Source organism: Rhinolophus ferrumequinum, chromosome 2, assembly GCF_004115265.2.
Source record: "Rhinolophus ferrumequinum isolate MPI-CBG mRhiFer1 chromosome 2, mRhiFer1_v1.p, whole genome shotgun sequence".
Classification (NCBI taxonomy): Eukaryota; Metazoa; Chordata; class Mammalia; order Chiroptera; family Rhinolophidae; genus Rhinolophus; species Rhinolophus ferrumequinum.
Window position 1 is genome coordinate 69099824 of NC_046285.1, and position 25864 is coordinate 69125687.

A 25864-nucleotide genomic window follows, 5' to 3' on the forward strand; every position below is an offset into this window, starting at 1 on the left:
GAACGTACAATTTAGCTGGTAATTTGCAAGAAAAAAAGAATATGCAGGAATGCAAAATAAATGACACCAACCATATGGTGCTCAGATTGTAAACCACTGATGACGAGAAGATAGTTGATCATCCTGCAACTGTTACAAGATTTTTTTTTTTGTTCCATGTGAAGTCATTGTGAGCCATTGAATTATGCAAGGAGAGCTTTGCTCCTTTCAAATCAGGGGAAAGTAAGAACTTCATGTAACTTTTGCATGTGAAGCATAGATTAAATGGAATGTATCTAATTTGCTAAAATGATATACAACCTCTGGTTTGAGTATATAAAAACTGACTTTCACAAGAAAATTTAGAAGTTCTTTAATATAAAATTTTATTAAAAATGGGACTTATAATAATGACTTTTTCTTTTAAAACTTCATTCCTCTCAAAGGTTAATATACATTGTCTACTCATATTTAAGAGTACCTCTGTTGATGGTCACAGAAAGAGAAAAAATAGATGAAGTTGAAAATTAAGGTAAAAGCCTTCTCATTTTCTATGAGATTTAATTCAATTCAACTAATATTAAGTGTCATTTATGTGGTATATATTATATGACATAGTTCCTGCCCTCAGGTATTGTAGATCGTAATTATTCAAAAAAGTCTGAGGTAGGCATTATGATGATTATTTTAACAGTGGTTAAATTTCAAGTGATTTGTTTGTAATCACAGACTGTAAGGTACCACTCAGTTGGGGTACACAGTACTCTTCAGAAGGCAAAAATGGAAAGGTATCAAGGTTTAACTGGCCAACTGGGATGGTAACAAAGAAGAGTGGATCAGAGGCTCTGTCACAAGAGTGTGACCCAGGGCAAACAAATTAACCTTTCTGAGTCTCAGTTTCCACATATAATAAGAGAATAAGAGCACGAACCAATTCTTATGGTTAAAAATAGGTAACTTAAAACTCAGGATGTAAAATCTGAAGTTTTATATTACAATTATTCAGAAAAACTCCTTCTTGGTCATGGCAATAAAAACAAATAATGGAAATCTATCTGTTTGTATTCCAGTAAATCTGTATGTGACCCTGAGTGTGGGGGAATTCCAATGACTCAGGAGAGGGTTCTTCAGTTCTGACATATGAGGCACTGAGCTGGACATGGCCAGGTCTTCGGAAAAGTGTGAGACTTTTGGAGCCCCTCTTCCTATCACGACAAAGGCAAAGGTACAGGGACATAAGGGGTAGGGCCCCTCAGCAGCTCCTCCCTGGCTCAGAATGAAGAAAGGTTTTGATGTTCTCTGTGGCCCACCAGAATGACTGTGTGTGGACATGCATGTCTCTGTGTGTTGATTTGTGTTTACATGTGTATGTATATGTACAGGGGCAGCCAATGAGAATGGGAGACTCTGGTCCATCCCATGGGCCCTATTCTCTCCCCAAATCCCAAAATGAGAGCACTCTTAAAACATGAACAAATGCTCACAGTTTGAAGGCAGGTCTTTCTGACTGCATGCCCTCTCCTATTCTTCCTCTCGTTCCCCAGCTTGGGAAGAACCAGCCGTAGCATAGTAAATTGGGGAGAGATGGGAAGAGCAGGAGAAAAGATGAATTGTGTCCCCCTTTCCACCCTAACTTTCTGAGCCTGGGTCAGACCTGAATTAGGAGAGGGGAGAATCTAAATGTGACGAGAAATTTCCGCTTTGGCAGTAGAATATGCTAGACTATAAATACCATAAATGAGAAAATTATCCAGAAGTTATGAAGACACAAAGTATCCAGAAGTTATGAAGACTTTTTCAGTTATGGGGAGAAAAAAAATGATATACCAGAGCTTATTAAAAGGGGAAATGGTAAGAAAGAATCAACTGGCATTTTGCTTATATTAATATGTTATCAAAATCAACCCAGGCAATAAGATAGGAATATAGCGATGATGCCATTTTGAAGGTGGTACTGAATTGACTTCAGGTTTGGTAACACTGGATTAAAGCTTACGTTAAAATTGCTGCCGATAATGCATCCTGCACTGCCTCACCGCCCCCAAACACAGTTACTTAAAATTTCCAACTTGAAGCATATAGCCAAATATACATGTGGAATTTAAAAGAACATTATAAGACCCAACAAATGATAGGGAGTTAAGATAGCACTGGTAATAAAAAGCTCATGAGATCAAAGAAATGAAATTCACTGTGTGCTAGTCAAGAGCTGTAACTGTTTTTATTTGGAATAGAACCTGGATGGGTGGTAGAAATTGACAGGTGTGTGAATATACAAAACAGATAGGTTTGTTTGAAGGAGATTATTCTCAGAATGTAGTGGAAATAAGATTGGGATCAGACTATAGGAATCCTTAAAAACAGACTCAGGTGGACTTTATTCTCTACAGGAAGCTATAAATTGTTTTTTGAGTTTTATAGTTAGAAAGGGGAAAATGATAAAATAAAACAGTATTATCTGGGGAAGCTAGAGTTGGAACACAGATTTCTTTTAAGATTTCACAGAACACTTAAATTATGATTAGTAAAACTAAATTATCTTTTCCAGAATGTAAGAGGTAACTCTTTTGTAGTCAGAATGATAGTCTTTTATGACACAGTTTTTTGTTTTTTCATAGACAACAAAAAACAAAACAAACAGAATACCAATTAAAGAATAAAATTATACTTTAAGAAATATCTTCAGACCTGAAGATTTAGAAGTATTTCATTGTATAGCCATTTTAAAAATGTGATATAGCAACATCGTAGAGTTTTTAGTACATCTATAGTAACATCTTAGAGTTTTTAGTATACTGTGATTCTAGTAAAAATGACAGCATTAAAATAAAAATGACTGACAGCGAAAGAAATTTTGAATGACACATAATTTTTGAAAATCTTGCGTCCTAATTGGGGTGGGAAAAATCAGAACAATGACATAGATGTATTTAAAAAAATTTTTTTTTAAAGTACTGCAATGTTCTATTTCTTAACCTGGGTGCTGATTTATTAGCATGTAAACTAAGAATACATATTTTCCATACATTTATATCTATGGTAAATTTTAAAATAAAAATTATATGGTAGAAATGTTTTAAGTTAGCTTTTTAGAATATATTTACAAATATATATTTGTCAACAGATCCATTTTTCAGGGGAGAAAATACAGCATTTTTGTCCCCTAGAGTTGGGCTGTGCTCTGAGAGCTGGCTCTCCCGACCTTTTGTGCCACATCTAGAAACGGTACCATAATTGCTCTGACTCCTGAGTTGGCAGCAAGTAACACAGTGGTTCATGGAGTTAGGCAGCTAAAGAAAGCATTTGGTTAATAACAGTTTTTACTACTCTACATTTGGTCCACGTAGATATTCTTTTAATTGTTCTGAATTGGTAAAATAAAAACAGCTGTCCCAGAAACTTCTTTCCTCATTCTCAAATGCACTGGGCAAGTTTGCCAGTCAGGGAGTTCCTATCCTTTGAATTTTGAAAATGAACTATGTTTTTTTTCTTCAAAATGTTGTTAGTCCAAAACTGATATCAAAATACCAACATCTCCCCCCAAAACCACAGTGACTTACATTTATGGTCCATGTACAGTTTTCTGACATGTCACTTTTTAATTGAGTACTGAAAATGGATTAAAGTAGTCCCAACCTGTCTAAGGAGAGTATGTTCCAAGACCCCCGGTTGATGCCTAAACCGTGTGTGTGTGTGTGTGTGTGTGTATGTGTGTATATATATCTGTGTTTTATATATATACATATAAAACACACACACATATATATAAAACACACATATATATGGTGTTTTTTCCTATACATGTTAATGACAGTTTAATTTATATATTAAGCACAGTAAGAGATTAACAACTAATAAAATAGAATTATAACAATATACTATAATAAAAATTATGTGAATGTGATATCTCTCTCTCAAAATATTTTATTCTATTGTGCTCAACTTTCTTGATGGGAGATGACACAATGCCTGTGTGATGAGATAGAGTAAGATATTCATATCGACACACAATTTAAAACTTATGAATTATTATTTTCTGGAATATTCCAATTAATACTTTTGGAACTATAGTTGACCATGGGTAACTGAAACCATATAAAGTGAAACCTCGGATAAACGGGGACTACTGCATATTATTAACATCAACAAAAGGCAATTTTTTAGTAGTACATATTAAATAGTGTTTTAATGAATATCCCCTGGCTTTCCCTTTACCACACCCTCTCCTGCAAAAAGTCCCAAAGGTCTGACCCATTGTGTTTCTGCATGCATGTGGTCGTATCTCTTTTTTAAATTTTAGGAAGAACATCAAATTGCCAAAGAGAATTTCCACAAAGCAAAAACAAAAATATTGAAAATAGGTTTTTAAAGATCTTAACACTAAATATTTCTAAAGCAATTCTTGATACGATTCCAAATATTTTATTAAATGTACCAGGTAATATTATTTCATTTTCAAAATAATCATGTAATCTTAGAATCACATAATTCCTTGAAAGGCTTCACCAGTCTGTGGTTTTTAAGTACTTTTGCTCATATACCTTCTAAAGAAATGTTGTAAAACTATACACTTTCATGCATTTAATACCTAAAATAATTCCTCATAAATTTACATTTGAAAATATGTAATTACCAATACACCATAAATATTGGCAGGTTAAAATAATTGTTTTTATTTTTATTTGTATTTAACTGATTCTAAATGTCACATCGACTTAATAATCCCCATCATACATTACAAAATAAAGTATATCAACAAGCTTTGTTTAAACAGTTAAAATATTTTACATCATTGCTTTTTCTCCTTGAAATTTTCTTTTATTTCCCCTCTCCAACAACATTCTATTTTAATGGAATATTTTTTTTTATACTTGAAGGGTCTCTATTGATCATCTTATAATTTTCTGGCAAAAAAATATGCATATAAAGAGAAACAAATAAATTCCTGTGATCATTATACTTTAAGTTGTCAATATTTTTCTTCCAGATTTAGCTTTTAGTATAATTATTATTAGAGTACACTTAAGCAAAACAGATAAATATACATTTTGATAATTACTAAACATAAAAGTAAAAAATATTTTTGAAATTAATTTTTAATAAGATGGATGGCCTTTGTATCTCCAAACTGTTTATGTTAATGGCTGAATATTTTCATTGCTATAATAAAATAGTATTCAACATAAATTTTATTGTTAGTCTTTATTTTTATATGTCAGGCCTAAGAAAAATAATTGACAAAAATAAAAAACATTAGAATAGAAGGAGTTTTGTATAGAAATGTCATTCAATTCTTTGAACTCCTTCCAAATTATGTGCCAGAAATCACATAGTAATATATAATAAAAAATTACTGTTAATGATCTCAGCTGACAGCTCAATTAACATTGCCTTCAATTTTGTTCAAAAGAAAGAATTGGAAATTAGATGACTTGAAAAAGGATTTTTTACTCAGCCGTTCACTTTCTCAATACAATCACCAATATTCTAAATTTTCTCTGTTTAGTGTTCTGAAGATTTTTTTGTTGTTGTTGCAATTTATTCATCGAAGGTATATTGAGGATTTAATGACCTAGAAAGGGAGATTACATCATACATCACTCAGAAAACTTTAAAAATATTTCCTCAAAATTGCTTCATCTTGGAAGATGTTTAACACACCCCTGAGAGTTTTAAACCACAGGAGTCAGTAAACTTTAGGAAGTGAGAGATGGATTCTATTCTTCATGAAGTGTACTTATGAAAGGAGAAGAAGAAAAGGAGCACAGTGTAACACCTCCATACCAGGTACTTTGTCAGGCCAATCCATCTCAGAATGGAGTGTGTATGACTTCCTTCAGAAGTGCTGATTCTGAAAAATTTGGAAAATCTTGATGTTCCAGAGGTTTGAAGTTCTAGTTTGAAAAACACATTTACCATTTAACAACATCGTTCACTAAAGAGTGCAATCTCTACTGCTTGTTCTCTGCTCTCTCTCACAGACCCTAGCAACCATGGTTGTGAATTAACTTTTTTCCATCTCCCACATAGATGGTTAAATTAAAAAATATAAAAAATACATAGTCAAGTAGGGCTTGAAAATATTGGGTTAGAACATCTACCACATCGTTAAGCTTTTTAAGATTCTGATAAAAAATAGCAAAATTTATATGAAACAATAATGACAATGATGATGATAGCAAAAAATTATGTAACACTGATTATGTACCAGTCATTGTAACAAAAGGTTTTCATACAGTAACTCATTAAATTTTAGAACAGCCTTACAAGGTAGGCACTATTACTCTTTCCAATTTGCAGATGAGGAAACTGGGGAATGAAGAGGTTAAGCAACTTCCTCATGGTATCAAACCCCAAGCAGAATTTCTGCTGTGACTACAAGATGTGACAGGAAGATATGGTGAACGTTTAAATTTAAAAAAAAATATTACAGTAAAAGATACATTACCATTAATCCCCCTCGCTTCGAACACACTTATCCCATTGTTCTTGCCACTTTCTGAAGCAGTTCTAGAAGTCCTCTTTCATGAGTGTTTTTAATTGCGCTGCCATAGCTGCCTCAATGTCCTGAATCATTTTGACTTTGGGGAAGAGCCAGAAGTCACACAGTGCCAGATCCAGTGGATAAGGTGGATAAGGACACACTGTAATGTTTTTATTTGACAGAAATTGCCATATACCAGAAGCAATGAATGGCACAGAGTGTTGTCATAATGGAGGATGAAATTAAGACACTCACAGAAGAGCTTCAGAAAGTTGTGAGAACAATAGGATGAGTGTGTTTGAAGCTAGTGGAGAGTATTTTGAGGTGTTTTAAATGGTTTTACTGTCTTGATAACATTGTTTAAAGGAAGAGGTCAGATAATAGATTTTATTTTTATTTTCCTCGTTTTTGAGATATTTTATCCTTTGAGCTGATATTAGACAAAAAAAATGTTTTAAATTATTCAAGTTTGTTATAATTTTCTGGTCATACGACATACATTTGATTAGCACATGTTACTAATTCAATGTATTTTTGTTTTTTATTTTATCTGAAGACAACAACTTGAATTGAAATAATTGCCTCATTACTGAGACATTCCAGATACTTTTCACAAACATGTCTAATAACCCAGCGAGCCCTCCCCCGAGTACCAACTCCTCCTCCAAAATCTAAAATTATTGTATTCTTCTATGAGACAATTCCTCCAAACCTTTAGGCTATGTACCTCAAATCATTCATTTGAAGGTGCCATGCAAACAAATGATTAAATAATTCTCTTTGAATTTATTTTAAACATGCAGCTAGAGGCATATTGGCTGAACTATATTTATTTCTTCTCTCATGCTTGGCACATAACCTATGTTTGCCTGATCCCTTCCATTTGTATTCCAAGGAAAGTTTACTAATGAACATTTATCAAAAAAATGAAAATATAAACACTTAGTTCTTTATAGAACTTGATTTTTATTCCTAGTCAGAAAGAAAATCTATTTCTATATTCCTCTCTAACGATTTCTAGTTGTAAAAGCCTGGATCAATGTGGCTGTTTCCATAAAACCTTATTTTGTAAGTGATATATTTAGCAAATAATCAAGAAACAATGCTACCAACAACACGTAAGGTAAGTATATAGCACCACCCTGGTTGCTAAGGCCCTGAACTTGGTAGTGCTGTGTAACGTGTTCAGAACAGCACAAGGGAAAAAATGTTCTACTTAGGATAGAAAATGTGTGACAAGTAAGAATAGCCACATCCTAGGGGTCTGTTTCAGTCAATCAAGTGATTCAAATAATCCCAACTACTACAATTAGCAATTATCAATAGCACATAGTTCACAATTTCAATTTTTGATACAGTAAGTCCTCATTTAACGTCTTTGATAGGTTCTGTGCTTTTAAGCAAAACAATGTATCATAAAACCAATTTTACCACAGGCTAATTGATATAAACAAAAGTTAAGCTCTTACAGTACCTTATCAACGTTATAAAAATACGATGTTGAACAAAATAACATTATTCGAGGACTGCTGTACATTTTTCGAGGACTGCTGTCAAAGATTTTACATATAGAAGGAACACCATGGTGAGAATACATACTAGTTGCTAAGTCTTCAGTTTCCTTTCTCATTTTGACAATCATTTAATGTACGATTTGGGACAGGCCATAGAATTCATATACTTTTAATTGCTTCCTTCAATGAGGATAATACAATCCAGTTAGAAATATACATTGATAATTGCTTAAGTGAAGTGAAAATTCATTATACTTAAATTGCTGCAAAAAATTATTTTCCTAGGGTAAAAAATGAGATTTGATCATAATCAAAAAAACACAAACAAACAAAAAACTGAGCCTTTTTTGACTGATGAAAGAAAACCATTTTGAATGTCTCCAAATGCAAATTTCATAGTATCAACTGAACTTGAACACAGAAAAAATAAATCACTACTACTTTAGACTGCTAAAACAACTGCATTATTTTCAATTGTATATACATTAAGCATCAAATTGGATTGAAATCTGCTATGAGCTCCATGTGAATTCCAAGTTGCTTTGGAGGATTTTTTAGGCTTACCTCATTTAGATTCTCAAAACTTAAAGAAAGCATCTTAGGTGAGAAATGAGTCAACAATAGATCTTGAAATTGAAACACATATGCTGAATTCCAATTTACTTTTATATTGCGTTACTTGAATTTGTAATTCAATATGTGAAACCATAAGCTTCTAATTTTAACCATGTATATGTACTTGTCAACTCAGTCTAAAGTACACAAGAGTGACTTTCAAATATTTCTCCCTCCTCCACATACATTTCTCTCAATCAATCAATCAATCAATCAATCAATCAATCAATCAATCAGAATTGAAAAGCTCTGATTCACAAAGGTTGGGAGACCTGGAGCTTTTATGTCTTCCTTTTCTCAATAATCCATCTTTCATTTAGGTGGCTCCTAAATGAATTTGTGAAGCACAGTTTAAATTAGCAATTCTTTAAAAAAAAGTAAGATAAGCTAACGGTTCCTATTTTGAGTTTGAGAGGGAGTTATAACAAATGAGATGACACATACACATTCTTACAAATTCGAAAATGACTGAGGATAAAAACAGCCAAATTAACGTGGATGTTATGGTAAGCTCCTTCAACCAGGAACAATCCACACCAGTTATATTAGGTAGACTTTCTGCTAGACTGTACCTTCTATTTTCTTATATGGTAAAATACAGTATTTAGCCCAAATATTAAGGGAACAAAAATCTTCAACTCTAACTTAGATTAATCATAATTTTCATTATTATATGAGGCCTGACAAGTTTACGATTTTGTTGCAACAATGTTGTTAACTTTTTTTTGATATCAGATTGATCATTCATTATGAATTTGTACCAACTCGACAAACAGTTAACCAAGTTTACTATTTGGAAATGCTGAAAAGTCTGCATGAAATAGTTAGACAACCTGAACCCTTCGCCAACAATTCATGGCTCTTGCATCATGACAATGCACCAGTTCACACAGCACTGTCTGTGAGGGAGTTTTCAGCCAGTAAACAAATAACTGTATTGGAACACCTTCCCTACTCACCTGATATGGCCCGCAATAACTTATTTCTTTACCCGAAGATAAAGGAAATGTTGAAAGGAAGACATTTGGATGACATGCAGGACATCAAGGGTAATACAAGGACAGTTCTGATTGCCATTCTAGAAAAAGAGTTTCAAAATTGCTTCGAAGGGTGGATTAGGCACTGGTGTCAGTGCTTAGCTTCCTAAGGGGAATACTTTGAAGGTGACTGTATGAGTGATATTCAGCAATGAGCTGAATGTAGCACTTTTTCTAGGATGAGTTCACAAACTTAACTGTCCAAGCACTTTCAATGGTGAAAAAACACATTTCGACTATCTTTCTTAAAAACTTGCTTTAGTAGTTAATGAGTCATTCAACCCAAAAGGTCATTCATTTGGTATTATTATTATTATTATTATTAGTAGTAGTAGTAGTAGTAGTAGTAGTAGTATTGTTATTATTATTACCCTGTTTGCCCAAAAGTAAGACCTAGCCGGACAATCAGCTTTAATGCGTCATTTGGAGCAAAGATTAATATAAGACCCGGTCTTGTATTATATAAGACCGGGTCTTATTTTACTATAATATTTTATAGTCTTACATTAATCTTTGCTCCAAAAGACACATTAGAGCTGACTGTCCGACTAGGTCTTACTTTTGGGAAAACACGGTATTAGTAGTAGTAGTAGTAGTGGTACTATCAGTAGCCTTGGTTACTGCATAGTTAGAGTAGAATATCTGATAACCATAAGTAATAAATCATATTTATTTTCGCTTTACTTTAGTGCCTTAAAGTACTTGTATTTGCTCTTTCTTTTCAGACTGGAAGATCAAATGTTGGAAAAGAGAATATATGAGAAATAAGGCTTACTACTCTCTTTTCTCAATGTGTCACCCTTACTCAGGGAAGTTTGCAATGTATGACCTCTCTACTAAAACTTAAAAAATAAATAGCATGTCATTATGCTCATTTGCTTAAATAAAGTTACAAAGCTCTTTAGCATCCATATTAACATTTTTCATATTGATTGCATATTTTCTAAGATTTATGCAAATCTTAGAAAAATACTAATTATCTGCTATGAAAGAAAAATTACTCATATTTTTAGCAAAACTGTTAATATTTAATAGTTGTACAGGTAATAGAATAATAATTTCTGTTTGCATGTTTTGCATGTTTATTTCAGTAGAAGATAAAATCACAGGTAAAATGCATAAGCTATTTGCTATATAAAGTAATATAAGCATCATTAAAGATTTTATTCATATATTAGCAACACTTGTCAGTCATTTTAGTTAAGGTACAATGGGTTACAGGCAGAGCATTACCTCATTAAGAGTGCGAAATTTGGAATTGGCTAGATTTGTTCCAAATTTTTTATTCTACTCCTAGCTGAGTGACTTTGAACAAATTGTCCTAGGAATCCTGTTTTTTCTTCTGTGAAATAGGGTAAAGCAACCTACCTAATAAAGTGGGGGCAGCTTAGATAATTTAATGAAATTATGTAATTTGCATTGCATAGTTTCTATCACATGGTAAAATCTCTTCGGCTATATCTCCTTTGACTTATACTTGTAAAGTAGAATATAAACAACATTAAATTTGATTTTTTTCCTTAATATGCCCTCTATGGCCTCAAGGGGATAAATAGTTTTTCCCTTAAATTTGTTGTGATAGAAAAAGTAATAGCTTCCCAAAGATGTCCATGTCCTATCCCCAGAATCTTGAATATATAACCTTAAAGGACAAAGCGGATCTGGCAGATATAATTAAATTAAGGATCTCGAGATGTGGAGATTGTCCAGGATTATCTGGGTCCATCCAGTAAACCATAAGAGTCCTTGTAAAGGAAAGGAGGAGGAAGGAGATTGAGAATCAGAGGAGATGTGATAATAGAAGTAAAAGTCAGAGAGAGAAAATGAGTTGCGGAGATTCTGGGTTGCTGGTTTCATAGATGAAAGAACGGGCCAGGAAAGAGGAATGCAGGCAGCCTCTAGAAGATTGAAAAGACAAAGAAATATATATTTCCACTAGAGCTTGTAAAAGCAATGCCACCCTGCTGACAATTTGATTTTAGGACTTCTGACCTCCAGAACTTTAAGATACTAAACTTATGTTGCTTTAAGCTTCAAATTTGTGGTAATTTTTTTCACAGCATCAATGGGAAACTAACATCATCAGTGACGACAAGAAATGGATTAGAAGAGGCTACCACTCTATGCATTTTGAAATCCTGATGTTTAAAACCCTTTGGATATTTGTAGCAAGCTCCAGAGAACTGTGATGATACTTGATAACTAGGTCATTTCACTTTGCATCACATCATGAAGCACTGGATAAGTACAGTTACAATCCCAATTAAAATACGAGGGGTGCCAAAAATATGTATAGACATTTTAAGAGATGTTAACCCTTTGGCCAATGTTGCTCAAGCAGTAGTTCGCCATAATCAGAAGTGTCTGGACACTTTGAGCACCTCTTGTAACTGCAGAAGTTACATGTGACTTGTATTCATCTTTTGTTATTGGTATATATTAATGAGTTTTTTCCTCTCTTAAAATGTGTATACATTTTTTGGCAGCCTCTGTATATTAAAAAGATTACAAATCCCACACTTTGGAAGATATTAATAAGTAGTAATCAATGTGTTACTTATATTAATAATTAATAAGAAACTTACTACAATTGATTGAATATTTACTATGCACCAATGACATAAACATTTTATATACATATCTTCTTTAATTCTGTAAACAACCTTAGAGATGTATGTTCACCCTGAAGTTTTACAGATGAGGGACTAAATTTATGTTTAACTTGAAAAGGACAAAGAAAAAGGAAGTCAAAGGTTTGAACCATAGTTTGTTGATTTAAAATTTCATGCCATTCACCAAAGATAAATTGAGACGAGGGGCCAAAAACAAAACAAACAAACAGAAAGCTGAAGAAGAAGAGGTTGCTCTGTGAGAAGAATTTCAGAGCACCTCCTTCCTGACTTCAGATGATAATATTTCATAGATAGGTCATACATAGGTCATAAAAATCAGGCTTCTCAAACAAGGTTGAAGCCATCAGGAACCCCAGAATTTCTGCCTTACTTTTGGTCTGAACACCTTGCTTAATAGGCAGCAATTGATCAAACCATCACTAAGGACCTGGGCTTAGAAAAACCTAGAGGTAAAAAAAAATATGCTTACTTTTTTGTGTTTTACATAAAATCTGCTTTTGTATTCAACTGATGTTCTAGGTTTTACTATTTTCATAAGAGGTGAAGCACTGGTATCTATATAAGAAATTGAAGCAAAATCAAACTGATACTTAATGAATATTGATTTTGGGCCTGATTTTATGACAATCACCATCACATATCATATTTTATACGTATTAGTGTTCCCAGTTTTACAAAAGCGAACCTAAGCCTTACAAACTTTGTTTAAAATTACAGCCAATTTAATTCTAGATGTGACTGGCTCATGATAAAATATCAATCCAGAGAAATAAAAATAGTCCACAAGATTATTATTTCCTTGTAATTTTCCCTTATGATAAAAACCAAGAACTTCCACCTCATACAGTGAAATGATATCAGATTCTGCATACCAGGTCTTTCATCTCTAAATTTGGCCCTAGTAACTTATGTAGATTCTCAAATTTCCTTTGGCATGCACTTATGCAGATTTTCTTCTTAGAACTAGTTTTTAAGCAATGTGTACCTCCTTCCCTATCTAAGGCATTTTCACTCAATTAAGTAGTATGCTAGAAATCAGCTTATTCTGCATTGTAGTCTGAAGTGGGAACAAAACAAAACACCCACAATTGACTCAAAAAAAGTCTGTGTTCCTGCTCTCTGCTTCCTTTGACAGTTTGGTCCAACCACAGGAAACCATCCAGAGCATTACATTTCCTCTTATCCTCAAAAAAATACACTGATTTAAGCATTTTAAATTTGTTCTCAGCATTCTCCAGGAGACAGTTAACCCTCAATCTCACAATCCTAGGATATCCTATTAATGAAATAGAATGTTCACCCTATATTCCAGCCTGCTCAAATTCAAGTACTTTTAGGAAAAGATAGCCTCATCTCCATTCTCCATACATTTTGTGTAATCTTCACTAAAATACATATCTCTTTAGTCTTTGCAATAATTAAATATAGTATTGAAGGAGCCATTCTGCTGAAATTGCTGTCCTGAAGATCACCGGTGATTAATTGGTCACCATATCTAATACAATCCTTTATTGTCACTATTATAAAAACATTTACAAGGACCTTTTACACGTATCCAATTATTGGATACTAAATATTACAATCAAACTGTATTGTAATTATGTGCCCCCCCTATACATTTCTTTAAGTTAGAGCTTATTAGTTCCTTATTCCCAACGTCCCTCCACCTTTGTTGGTCAATAAATGATTGAGTCAATGAACGAACAAAATATTTCTAGCCTGCCACAGGTGTGTTTTACCAATTGTGTTCGGAGCTCCATGATACAATAGATACAATATCTTCACTATAATATTAATATCTTCCAATATGTGGGATTTATAATCTTTTTAATATGTTTCACATGGGATCGTAACTGTACTTTAATGCTTCATGATGTTTTACAAAATGAAATGACCTAGTTATCAGGTATCATCACAGTCTCTATAGCTTGCTCATTAATCTCAGCAAAGTAGGATAGCGGACAGGCAACTGGATTCAGACCCCTCAGCATCTGATGATCATGACAAGTAACCATACACTAACTTGTACTACATGCTACATGCTTACAATGCACTAGTTTCTATAGTGTGTTTATCTGATCTCATTCTCATAAGCAACCTGAGATAGAGTAAATCATTACCTAAATTTTACAGATGTGAAAACAGGCTCAGAGAATTTCAAATGTGCTCATGACATCCATACTATAACGTCTCACACAATCTTGATTCAGCCTAAAATAAACATATAAGCCAGAAAAAAAAAAAAAAAGAAGAAGAAGAAGAAGAAGAAGAAGAAAGACCAGGACAGGTATCAAATATGAGTATTGATGTGAAAAAAATGCTACATGGACATTGGAAATAGAAGAAGACAAAAACACAAGCATTATGGTTCTTAACAAAAAAAATTAAATATAACTCTAGTCAAGGCCTGAGTATGGGAGCAGTAGATGACAAGTTATATGATTTGAGCCTCTAACTGCAGTTCCCCATAACGATATCTGACACATTTACTACCGTGTTTCCCCGAAAATAAGACCTAACCAGAAAATAAGCCCTAGCATGATTTTTCAGGATGACATCCCCTGAACATAAGCCATAATATGTCTTTTGGAGCAAAAATTAATATAAGACCCGGTCTTATTTTCTGAGAAATACTGTACAACTATAACAGTATCTTCATGGTTTTATTACTTTTAATAGATTGTACTACCAAAGGCAAAAATAATTTTGGAAGTTTCTTGGTTAGTTGTAAGATAAACAATCAATAGCAGGAGAATATATATATAGCTATATAGATATAGATATAGATATAAAATATAGAATATATTTATATTTATATAATTTATATAATTTATTAATTATATATAATATATATAATAAATAATAAATTATATATAATAAATTATACATAATTAATAAATTATATATATATAATTAATTATATATAATTATATTATATATAATTAATAAATAATAAATTATATATAATTTATATAATAACTTATATAATAATTTATACAATATAATATATTATATAATATATATAATATATATTTATATAATATAGAATATATTATATTATATATACATATATTTTTTTTCTTCTTCTTCTTCTTGAAAGATCTTAGAAAATGCTGAAAAGCTAAACTGGCTATTATTCAAGAGCAATAAATTTCCTGCCTACAGATATAGACTTCAGTCTACTGATCTGCCAAGAAAAAACAATGTTTTTAATGTAAATTTGTTTTATCCTGGCATCTATGTAGACAGCTACCTTTGAAAATGAATAAATTAATTATGTCTTGCATATGTAAAGATGTTGGTTACTATGAGATGTAGGTCATAAAATTTGAGTTTTTTCCAATAGGAAATCAATTTCCATCGATTTGTTCACATGCTCTTACGAAATATCCCTTGAGACCAGAAGAATGCATTTAAAACTGGCAGGCTGGGGTTAGAAGCATGATTCATGATTATAGAACGGAATCAGGTTGGCCTGCCCCCAGAGCCTGTGATCTTGGCTCCGTTAGTGTGCTGCCCAAGCTAGTTAATCTAAAGGGCCAGAGTCAAACTGAAGGTATCAATGATAAAAAAGAAAGTCACAAACAATGCTATTAATAATTTTACCTATTATTTTAAAATGCACATTCAAAATTACATGTCATTCAAAATAAAATCTCATTCCACATTCAAATACAAGCACATAATCTAATGAACATCACCACACTCAAGGTATGACACTCGTTTAGCTTAAAACAAAGTCAAAACAAATAAGCTTGAAACAGTTACTGATTTATGAAACAGTGATCTCTCGAGCTGACCTCACATTAGTGTGAAGGGCCTACGTCAGGGAACTTAAATCGGTACTCCTCTCAGCCCGGTGGTGTTACCCTATTGATTCATATTTGCTTTAGTCTCCACCTGTTTCAATGTCTCTACATTTCTGCTTTCATGTTCATATACCGGCAACCACACACACACATACACACACACACTTTCTCTGTACTTTGTCCTGGATCACGAAACTATACCTCTTAATAGATTATATATATCTATAGATATAGATATAGATATAGATATAGATATAGATATAGATATATCTATAGATATATATCTATATATATATATATATATTTTTTTTTTTTTTCCTCTGCTTGTATTTTCTCATTTCCTTTTTCCTATTGCAGTAGCCTCTATGCTTCCTTCTCTCTGGGGACATATGAGGTTGACTACAAATCAGCCACAGCTTGTAAGTCTTGGTGGCTTTTGTTTTACAAAAGCCTAAACGTTTTGAAGAGGCCAAGGGAATGAAAGGTCAAGAGAGTTTGAAGTGGAGCAGAGGGTTGTCTTCTGATTCACAAGTGATTTTTCCAGGGATTTGGGGGAGGGGTGAAGGCTGTGATAACATAGCGATGGGAATTTAGCCACATACCCAAAAGTGATGGGATCTCAAAGAGAGATGGCTCTGCGAGTGACTAGGAAGGCATTAGCACAACCCAAACATATGACCCATGCATCATAAGGAGCACAGGACCACCCAATTTCAAGAGACCCATTTGGCTTGTCAGTGAGAATACCGGTGGCATCCATACTTGATTGGAGTTTAATACCCTTTCCTTGTTTTGAGTATACCACATACGTCTACCGGTGTGTGGTGTGACTATGGTCTAGGAAGAGGATTGAATGAGACAGAACTTTCTCTCACGAAGCCTAGCAGGAGAGTGTTTCAGACTATATTTTTAATCTTTTTTCAGTATATACTCTGTTTTAAAACAGCAACAATAATATTTTACAAAGACTCCTCAGGTAAATTAAGAATCACTTCATGGTTAAAGCAAAGTGGTTTAGGTAAGAATACTGTAAAAAAGCATGAAGCACATTTTTTTTTTGGCTGTTACTGAGTTCTTCTGCTTGACATACTTTTTGCATGAGGTAAAATGTGGCCTGCCCTTGCCAGAGTAGATAATAATACCTGGACACTAGCCAATGTAGCTAGAATGTTGAGAGCAGAGAGCATGTCAGCATTCACTGCGAGACTTCCCCAGCTGCCGCTGTCAATGCCTTCTTATCTGTCTTCCTCACTCCTTCCTGGGCTGTCAGCACTGAACCTGGCACTAAATGAACCGCTCCACTGCCACTTAAAAAAAAAACTCAGCTAGAAAATCATGTGTCTCTTAGTTTCTATGATCATTAATTTGAGGTTATAATGAACTTTTGGCCCTATGGAAAACACCAGAATGTGGACTTACAGCTGCTCTTCCCATATGCCTGGGTATCTAAGGTCTAAATGCTAAATTTGAAAAAAAAAATGCATTCCAAATGCAAAACACATCTTTTAATCAACCTCGCAAACTGCTTTCACTCTTCCTCTTCTCTTCCACTTACTCTATCTCCTTGGTGAATAAACTGAAATTATTTCACACATGGATTCTTTCTTGTAAATTCTTTTCTGTTTCTCACTTGAAGCAGCACTACTCTGGGGACATACGGGAAATGTTCACAAGTGTTAGCGGAACTGCATTTTAGTGCCTGTCATGGAGTTTGGGTGAATAGGTATTCTTAAGAAATTAAAGAGAAAGAGGGACTTAAGGATATATTCTAATTGCTGTAGGCCACCGAAGGTGCTCCCCTCACCACCCCAATGTTCACATTCTTTTCTTTCACTGCATTTTTTAGTAGAAAAGATAGTAAAGTGCCTTAAAAGAGGTGTTCTATATAAATACAGTAACATTTATAACCATACCACCTGTACCATTTTCATGTGGCAAGTTGCCTTCTTCATAAATGTATATTTTATATAATGATAGTGTATTATAAAGCCCATAATTCTACTTCTGCTATTTGCAATGCTATTATTTTTTATATTATATCATAAAAGTTTCTCCAAAGTCATGTTTATGAAAATCAAAATTTTAAATGATTACATCACATTTAATTCTGTTAATACACCTAATTTACTAATATAGAATTTACTAACTCATATTTCTAATTCAGGGCATATGGATTGTTTCCAAGATTTTGCTTTACAGATGATGCTGCACTGACAAGTGCTGCATACTAAACTCTGGTAGATACATGGGGCACAGACCAGACACTTCCCTGTGATTTATAAGTCTCCCAATCCCTGTTCATGGTAGATACTCTCAAGTCTGTTTTACAAATGAGAGAACTTGAGGTTCATAGAGGGAAAATACTTCCCGGAGGGCACTCAGTGAGCAAGTGGCAGAACCAGGATTTGAAATTCTTATCTATCTGACTCCAAATCTCATTCTTTCTCCCGTATGTCAGAGAATTCTTTCTTTAGTGGGATTTTCCCAAAACCCCAAGAGTGGAATTGTTGGATCAAAGAGTGTGACTATCTCTATGGCTCTGGTTACTTACTCATCAATGAAAATAACAGTGGAAAGGAGACAAGAAGAATTATGTGCAAGCCTATTGTGTACTTTCCTTAAAAATCTCAGGCTCTTTCAGATGAGAGGGGAGCACTGTCAGCCTCCATTTTTTATACTTGAGAAAATTATATGCAGGGAAACTTAGTTATTAGCTCATATTTCATGCAACCAGATTTCTTGTGGTTTCATGAAAAATATTAGACAAAATGCTGTTTAACGTTTAGCACACTGAAAATAAAATGCTATTATCATCATAGAAGATTTAAATACTTGTTGCAACTCTACTGGCATAGACAGAATTCTTAGTAAACAGAGAAACACATATTTAATCTGTGAATAAATAAGGGCCTTTTGTGTAACAAAAATTAGAGGGGTTCCTTTAGCCAGAATAAAAATAAATGTCAAGGAGACAAAGGAAGGCTTTCATGGGTTGAGATACACTATTATTATTATGCCTTTTCAACAAGTATCAATGCTCTCTCTTCCCTTTCACTGGAAACAGTGGAACCTTTGCTGAATTGACAGTCAGTTAGAGCCAGTCAACAGAAACTGCTTTGGGTCACATGGCACCAAGAACCGTTGTTGCCATCGCAACTGCACTATGATAAATTAGCCTGTCTCCACTAAGTATTTGGTCTGCTTACATGCCCTAGAAGGTGCCGTTTTGATATTCTCTTTGACAGTTTTGAGCTAATCTCTGATTGAACCTTTTCAGTCGGCTTGCTAACATTTACATATATTGGGGGGGGGGTAAAAGCAAATTAATATTTTTGACTCATTAGATATGTGTAAGTGTTTTTGAATGATTATCATATTTAAGGAGTATTTTTGCATTTGCATGAAGTTTGATCATTGTCTTAGAAGCTATTCCATGCAAGGTTAATATGGATTTATTTCACCTCTTATATACTTACATATTAGTGTCACTTAATAATTGAGATAAACTACTAGATTTAGCAAAGCTAGAAGAAAAAAATGTTAGCTATAAAAGCACTGGAGCTTGTAATAGCTTAAATAATTATTTCTCAAAAATTAGCACATTTTTATTGTTTAGGGATTACTTTCTTAATAAATTTCTGTGTGAATCTATTGTCAAATAGTTTGCTTTCTTTCTATAGGTGCAGTCAGTTCAGGTTTTTTCTTTTTCTTTTCTGTTTTTATATTTACTCTGTCTTGTACTTAAATTTACTGAGGTTTATAGGTATTGGCATGAGAAATGCAATAAAACACATTGTGATTTCAGACAAAGTGCTGAAAACTTAATGAATAATTAATATTTAGCAAATATGTAAAATACTTTCACTTTGCAAGGTTTTTCACATGTTTTCTCTTTTAATCTTCAACACTTCATACCCATTTTACAGATGATGAAAAACAGCTGGAGATAAGAAAATGGTCAAATTTGCAGTGAAATTAAAATAGCCCACTCTTAAACTCAAGTATCTGACTCCACGTATAGATTTGTAATGCTACATCATTACCAAAATAATTGTTTCTCATTTCCCCAAGCAAGCACAAGCTTGAGAGTACTACATTTGATTTATACAAATTTAGTAATTTTAAAATCTTAAATCCAGAAGAGTATGGATACACTGAAGTTGCATGTAAATCCGCATACCCTACATAAAATCTCAATAAAAAGTTACTAAAGAAATATGAGAGATATTAACAAATTATCTACATTATTTTTTACACTTTTTTTCTGTGTGAAATAAGAAGAAAGAAAAAGAGCAGAATAAATTGATAGCGAATTTCAAATTTTAGACTTAGATGATCACTTCAATTATCAGCATGGAGAATATTCGGGAAAACATTACCTTTTCTCCTCTCCTGTCCTTCACCATTTGTCCATTCTGTAGCCCCTGCTACGTCAGGCATTGTCCATTGATAAGTGACCTACACCCCCGGGGATGTGTGAGAACTGCAGAATCTGAAGGGCGACCCAGTTCTACTGAACCAGAATCAGCATTTTAGCAGGACCTGGGTGATTCATGTGCATGTTTGAGAAGCATTGCATCCACTGGAACAATCAGGAAGGAGAAGAAAGAAACTGAACACTGACCCCAGTGGTTTCAAGAGCCTGATTCAAGAATGCAATCAATGGGTTTGCCGGTTAGCTCAGTTGGTTAGAGCGCGGTGCTCTTAACAACAAGGTTGAGTTCAATCCCTACATGGGTCACTGTGAGCTGCGCCCTCCACAACTGGATTGAAACAACTACTTGACTTGGAGCTGATGGGTCCTGGAAAAACACACTTAAATAAATAAAAGTTAAAAAAAAAGAATGCAATCACTCTAGGGTTTAAAAGTAGGAGGCCTGTCGGTTAATAAATGATTGACCTAACATGTCTTCATCATGAGAGATTTGGGGGAGCGGGGAGGCAGTGTGTGGGTGTATGGAAGTTCTACCTTGAGGAGTCCAAGGTTAAATATAAATACCAGCAAGTGAGACAACAATATAATCCACCAGTAACAATTCGGGTGAATTGATTGCTCAGAGAGAATGAACAAGTGAGTCTTGATATGAAGTTTTTGAGGTTTAGGACACCAGATACTGTACCTGGCACAGGACACACACACAAACACACAATCCCTTTTGAATTAAACTTTGTTCAGAGAAAGACCCAAAGCATGCAATCCTTCTGTTTGGGAAAGTCCTATAATAAAGGATGAAACCCCTGGGAGCAATTTATCAACAAGAGTATTCAAAAGAGAACAGAAGACCAACAATAGCTTGCTAGCATGTTTGACGAGTGAAGCCCAGGGTTAAATTGAAGTTTGTGTTGCTTTTCTTTTCCAGGTGCCAAACGCTGGGTGTCTGCGCTTTTTCTATATGTTACCTAAGCCTCCCTACTTCCCTCAGTAAAATATTTCTTGCCTTGAATCATTCAATAAGAACTTCCTGACTTAGCGAGTAGCTGATGTAATAAAAATGAATAATATTAATCTTGGGAGGCAATGTCCTAATTCAAATGTGTGCCCTTAATGGAAGAATGATCTATTTTCCTGTCCCATTGGCAGGAAGAGATACTCTGTGAAAGTTGAGACAAATGGTGACTCTTAAGGCACTAGGTTTAAGCTACTTGAGTCTGGCCAGTTGAAATTCTTACATTGTAATCTTCAGATAAATTAATAAAGCTAAAAAATATCTTCAGCTTGCCAACAGTTTCCCATTAAAAATGTTTATACGGACATTAAAATTATGTTAGCAGAATTCAAAATGAAAGAACAATCATTATTGCACCATACTGCTATTTCAACAAGCCAAATAATTTTCATTTTTCTCTATTTCCTTCTGGTCATTTACAAGCAGTATCTATGTTTTTAATATAATTTCAGCAATGACATCAATATTAATAGCCCCTGACTTTGCCAGCCTCACTAGAATCACAGCTATCTGCCACCAGCAGCCTGCATTCTGCCTGTTTCCGGAGCCAAGTCTACATTAGACAGGCTTCAAACCCAGCACAGGCAGGTGGTGTTATACTGGTAGGTGTGGGGAGATGGTACAGAGATTAATATCTTCCATTAAATAGTTTGATTGTTTGCATTTTATGTATAATAAATAACTCTGAACTCTTCTCATGTAGCTTTCTTCCTTATTTTTGAATTATTTCTTTAGGATAATTTACCACAAGTGAGATTATAAAATATGGAAATGCAAGCATTTTTTGGTAGCACTTTAAATGTTATGCAAATTACTTTCAAAAGGCATGTTTTCCTCTCTCCCTAAAGGTTTAGGCTGGTGGCGGAGGGCTGGCTTTGTTACGTTGCACAAAGTCCCCACGGGCCCTAATGCATAGCCCTGAGTTGAGAACAATGAGGTAAGTGGGATATTTTCACTGCAATCAAACTAGCCTAGATAGTTTCACTGAAGCACTTTGTTTTTCTAATTTAGTAGATATATAGAGTTCCTTACTCTCTTATATTTATAGTTTTAACAGACATAGTTTATCAATATTTTTATCGAATGTGCCCCGTTTTCTCCTTTTAGCTCTCTAGATGGTTGAAAAGTGAAGGATAATTGAAACAACTATAAGTTACACCTTCTCTAGGATATCCTTTTCTTTGGTACTCACACTTACTTCTTTGTATAGAATAAAAAGAGAGAAAATGACTCAGCTCAAGGACAGAAATATAGGAACATAGGAACATGTGAAGGAGAGTATTTGTTTTTTACTCTAAAGAAATCCTCTGTAGAATCCTGAACACTGGAAATTCGATGAGTGAGCTATTCTCCACCAACTGGAAGGGACGACACGTATTTTAAATGGTTCCTCACAGTCAGAAGCTATCACCTGATATAATATTTCAATCTGAGTAACAAGAACTTGCTGGGGGGAAAAACACAAACTCTTCCACTTAGATACCCTTTCAGAAAGGAATGTGAGAAATGCTGATGCTGGGGATTTTTTTTTTTTTTTTTTTTTTTTTTTTTTTAAATGAAGCAGAGGTAGAGGCCTGCCTGCTGAGTCTGGCCAGTTATAAGTAGATATTTCATGCCACCAATTCTACTTCTTTAGATTTTAATGATGAGTTGGCCCAGACTATGGCAAAGACCTTCAACTGGTCCTAAGAGAGAAAAATGCCAAAAGCTATAGGAGAAAATAGGTTGCAATTTGCTTAGTATTTGAGGTTTTCAAAGATCTTTCCAAGCCATTATTAATTAATTAAAGAGAGCTTTAGTAATATAGGCAGTCTTAATGTTTCATAAAAAGAAAGAGAAAAAAAAGGAAAAGAAGTGTCATGTTTCAGAAGAAGCAGATTAGAAATAGCCCAAAGAATCTGCCACGGTTTTGACTCTGTATTGGAAATGATGGTAAGTGTAGTTATCATTTTATCACAAATTTGTTTACAAAATGCTATAGATAGTCTAGATAGATGGCTGTGCAGCAATACTCTGGAATTTTTCAGGGTAGGGGTGATGACACTTTTATATCCCCAGAGACTATCACCATGTAGGTACATAATAACAGTTAAAGGCATTGAGTCTTATCAACTATTAACACAAATCATAAACTCATTTATCAGATGCTCACTAAGTGGAAAGTAGGAGAGATCAGATTTCAGCAGAGTAAGATATACAGCACGTGAACTGGATCGGGAAGAGAATGGACGGTTAGAAGCTGATAAAATGGAGAACGATATGATCTCATGCAAAAAGCATATAGGCTTAGGGATCAGACAAATTTGGATTCAAATTCTGACTGTACTACCAACCTAGCTGTGTGATCTTAAACATTTTACTTAAACTCTCTGTTTTCAAGTTTCCTAATCTATAACACAGTTGATATTAAGTAGTGAATAAATACTAGTTTTCTCCCCCTTCAAAATTAGATAGATCCAGTTGGTTAAGGTGCCTCAGTTTCCTCAGCTAGAAAACAATAGTCGTGGAATCAATGACCCTAATGTCCTGTATTACTACAGGAGTTTTTTAATTCTACAACCTATTTACATAGTAGAGCTCAATTTTCTTAGTATACCACAGGGACACATAACATGTGATTAAATTTCAAGGACCATCCATAATCTGATGGAGGAGATTGTTATTTCTGTTAGGACAGGAGTTTTTAGAACCCTATAGATTTTATCAGGTCATGATATCAATTTTGCCCCAAGGAAAGACTATGAGCAGAGACTTCCTTGCAATCATAGAAGCAAATCTCCTAGAGAAAGTGTTGTTGGATCCATGTCCTCTGTTATTTTGTACCAAACATTTCTGTGCTTGCTTGAAATGTTCCAAGTGATGTATTTCTCATCACGCCCATCATCACTGGCAGATCTGGTAATAGAACTCCCAACGAGCATCCAACAGGCTTAGGGAGGGCCCCACACCAGGTATGTCCTCCTATCTCCCTAAAAGATTTAGGAATGGGAAATGTCAGGAACGCATGCTTCTGTTCCCCTCCCTGGCCCACGAATTCTTTTTCACTGAACCAGTATGAAGCCTTGGAACCCTCTTTAACATATTGCTCTGTGCAGACAGTACAAATTAGGGTTGGAAGTTAATATGAAATCTTTGGCTCTCCTGGTTCTAGAGTCGTTGTAATAATTGGGCTGAAGTTGCAAGTTCAAACTGTGCAAAACAAGAATAAAGAAATAACCAAGAAATGTGCAGTGTCATTCATTGGTAGAAAATTAATAGAATTTGAAACCTGTAGGCATAGATCTCTGCAGCCCAAGGCTTCACCCTGCAATGGAGATGGTCCACTTGGGAAAGAGAGCTTGGGCAAGAGCATAGGTAAATTCTAGAATTGGTATCAATTACTTGCGTCAGGCAGGTTGCCAGAAAATGCCTTTATGTCAGGAGGTGCCAAGGGAGTTCAAAATTCCATGAGATTAAAAAGCAGACTTTTCCAAAGTTCTTAAAAAGATGGCAAATGCTGCAGTAGCAGGGTCTTCATGGGACCTGGAAAGCCAGGGTAGCTTGGCCTTCTCACTGGGAGCACTATAGTGTCTCCAGCTTTGTGGAGTTTGTGTTAGTAAGCTTATCCGTCATGCATCTGTGCGAAGCTCACTCTTGTTCTGCATCTGTTAGCAATTTTCTATCGAATCTTATCACCATCACTTTGTTGACTGTCAAACCGAGCCACAAATGTAAGCGCGCTTTACATGGGCAGACCTAGTCCAAGGCATGCCCTCCCAGAAACAGAAGTGATCCAGGACAGGAAATGAAAAGGTGTGTCCTCCACATCTTCCTCCAGTGGGCCTATATGTGTTATATATTTGCCTACTTGAAAACTAATTTTTTTAATAAAGATGCTATATACTCACATAGTACACAGTGTAGTCAATTTATGAGAAAAAAGGCAGAAAAAAAATTAAGCAAAAGATACAGAAAAAAAGGTGAAAGTTAAAAAGAAAGAAGCAGGTGAGAAAGAGATTCTAACCACTTGTCAGTAGGGATAACCTCTTATTCTTTTTGTGTTTTCAGGGCTACCACAATGCCTTAAATGTATTAGCCCAAGAATAAATATTTGTTGGACTGAAAACAAATACAGGAAAGGGAAAAATAAGAAAAGGAGACAGATGAAAAAATGAGAAAGGAAGATTTTTATTTCATAACTCTTTTATTAAAAAAAAAAAGCCATGCAATAATGAAGTAACATGTGGTTTGCAAAGAAACCCACAAGAAATTATATGTGAATTAAAAAACTTTGGTTAGTTTGACTTTTCAAAAAATAAAATAAAATTGGCAGCTTAAAGTCACATAAATTGAATATATTACAAGGT

The 25864-nt window shown here is 34.3% G+C and overlaps 1 protein-coding gene across 6 annotated transcripts in view; it reads right to left on the reverse strand.

Annotated features, from left to right (window-relative positions):
* NLGN1 (neuroligin 1) overlaps nucleotides 1-25864 on the reverse strand; it is a 775355-nt gene that overhangs the window by 323839 nt on the left and 425652 nt on the right. The window lies entirely within an intron of this gene.